A 2575-nucleotide genomic window follows, 5' to 3' on the forward strand; every position below is an offset into this window, starting at 1 on the left:
TAAAAGCGGACAAGGCTCATTACAAAAGAAAAATGAAAATGCGTATTTCTCCTAGAGGAGAAACAAACAAGAAGTTCAAGGATCCCGATGTGCCCAAGAGGCCTCCGTTGGTTTCTTCTTGTTCTGTTATGAGTATCACCCCCAAATCAAGGGAGAACATCGTGGTCTCTCCATTGGTGATGTCACAATGAAACTTGGAGAAAGGTGGAATAAACTGCAGCAGATGACAAGCAGGCATTCAAGAAGAAGGCTGCTAAGCTGAAGGAGAAGTATGAAAAGGACATCGCTGCCTGCCGGGCTAAAGGAAAACCTGCTGCAGCAAAAAAAGGAGTCGTGATGGCTGAAAAAAGCAAGAAAAAGAAGGAAGAGGAGGAGGATGAAGAAGATGAGGAAGAAGATGAAGAAGAGGATGATGATGAATAAGTTGGTTCTAGCGCAGTTTTTTTCTTGTCTATAAAGAATTTAACTCCCCTGTACACAACTCCTTTTGAAGAAAAAAATTGAAATGTAAGGCTGTGTAACATTTGTTTTTAAACTGTACCGTGTCTTTTTTTTTTTTTTTTTTGTATAGTTAACACACTACTGAATGTGTCTTTAGGTAAACCTGTCCTGGTGGTATTTTCAATAGCCACTAACCTTGCCTGGTACAGTATGGGGGTTGTAAATTGGCGTGGGAATTTAAAGCAGATTCTTGTCGGTGCACAGCACAAATTAGTTATATATGAGAATGGTAGTCTTTCATCCTCAGTTGTTTCTGATGCAGCTTATACAAAATATTTGTTGTTCTGTTAACTGAATAGCACTCTGTAACTGTAAAAAAAAGTTGCAACTGTTGCCATTCTGAATGCTTCTAAGTAAATGCAAGTTTTTAAATTAAAAATAAAGGTAAATAAAAAGTTTATGTGAATATACTGTATGCGTGCGTGTGTGCGTGCATGTGTGTGTGCGTGCATGTGTGTCTGCGTGGGTGTGTGTGTGTCTGTGTGTCTGTGTGTATGTGCGTATGCATCTAGTTCTGGGGATTGAATACAAGACCTTCACATGGAACTGCATTTCCAGCTTGTCTCAGTTACTCTTCTCTCATTGCTGGGACAAATACCCAACACTCACAGTGAAGGAAGGAAAGATTTATTCACTTCACAGTTACTGGAGGTTTCAGTCCATACTCGGCTGGCCCCAAGGCAGAGCGGCACATGGCAGAGGGCAGCAGTTCATGGTGGCAGCAAAAAGCAAAAGGAGCCAAGCAGGTCCCAGCACCATACTCCTGAATTTCTAGAACTGTGAGCTAATTTAGTCTCTTTTCCTTACGTAACGTCCAGCCTTAGGCATTCTATTAGAGAGACAGAAAATGGACCAAGACCATCAAGTATAACACAGAATGGCTTAAACACAAAGCACACTTCAAGGTCAGGAGCCAGTCAGCACGTCCGTTACTTTCAGCCAGTGACATTTCCAGTGCATAGACCGCCAACTCATCGCTGTGTCCTCTGGAAGTACAGAGAGCGATGGTTCTCTGGGGGAAACTATTGTCATTCGGAGTACTTTAGGCACCACCTCCCCATGTCATCTCTTTGGGGTAAGTAACACAATCTGAATTAGAATAAAGGATTAAGTCATGCTGAATCCCGAGTACAGTGCATGCCTTTTCCCCTGCATCAGAATAAATGCAAGGTCCTGAGAGGTACAAGAAGAGGTGGCTGAGATTCAGGACATCAAGGAGTACTTGTGTCAGAAGTGGGGAGGGAGAGTAATCTCCTGACTCAGCACATGTGCGCTGCTCATGTTTTCAGTGATTTCTGCGAAGGCTGGGGATCTCAGCCCGAATGGCAGCAAGTTTTTCTCAGTTTTTGCTGCTGTTTTCAGAACCATTTCTCCAACTTACCTTCCTCCCTTTCTTCTTCCAAGTTCTTGCTGGGAGCCAAGCTTTTCCTTGTCCCTCTTAGCAGATAAGCTCTTTGCTGATAAACAGAATTCATATACCTAAAGTCTTTCTACCATGATTTCCTAACAGTCTCAAGAAAATGACTTTGACAGCTGAGTGATGTCGACTCACTGAAAAATGCAAAATAGAACACAGACCAACCACCCAAGAGATGCTGCGCCTGCAGCTTCTCGTGGATTTTACTAAACCCCAGCAAGTCTCTTAGGATGATGCGCATGGGGCTGGCAACACGGTAGCTCATGCTGTTCCTCCTGCATGGCCAATCTCCATCCTCTTCGGGGTAACAGAAGCTCAGGGGAGAAGAACACCCAGCACCCGAGGTTGCCCTGGGCAGCGGGGTGACCATGTCAGGTAGAGCTCTGCAGAATCACAGTGGGTGCATGCAGTGCTGGTGGGGAGCAGGAGGTCCAGTTGGAGACAGTTTTCCTCCTGTTAAATCGAAACCCAAGCAGAGTCTGCCAGAACCTAATTGGAAGCTGACAGCTTCTGAGTGTCATTTTAAGCTTGGGGTCAACTCTGTAATTGTATTTTCCAGGATGCCAGAATGCACCTTCAGAAAGGCAGCCTGCCACCAGCTTTGTTTCTTCTTGTTTCTGGTCTCTGGATTCAGCACAAGGCTCACCCTGGGCCTCA

Source organism: Octodon degus, unplaced genomic scaffold, assembly GCF_000260255.1.
Source record: "Octodon degus isolate 3935 unplaced genomic scaffold, OctDeg1.0 scaffold00136, whole genome shotgun sequence".
NCBI classification, from domain to species: Eukaryota; Metazoa; Chordata; class Mammalia; order Rodentia; family Octodontidae; genus Octodon; species Octodon degus.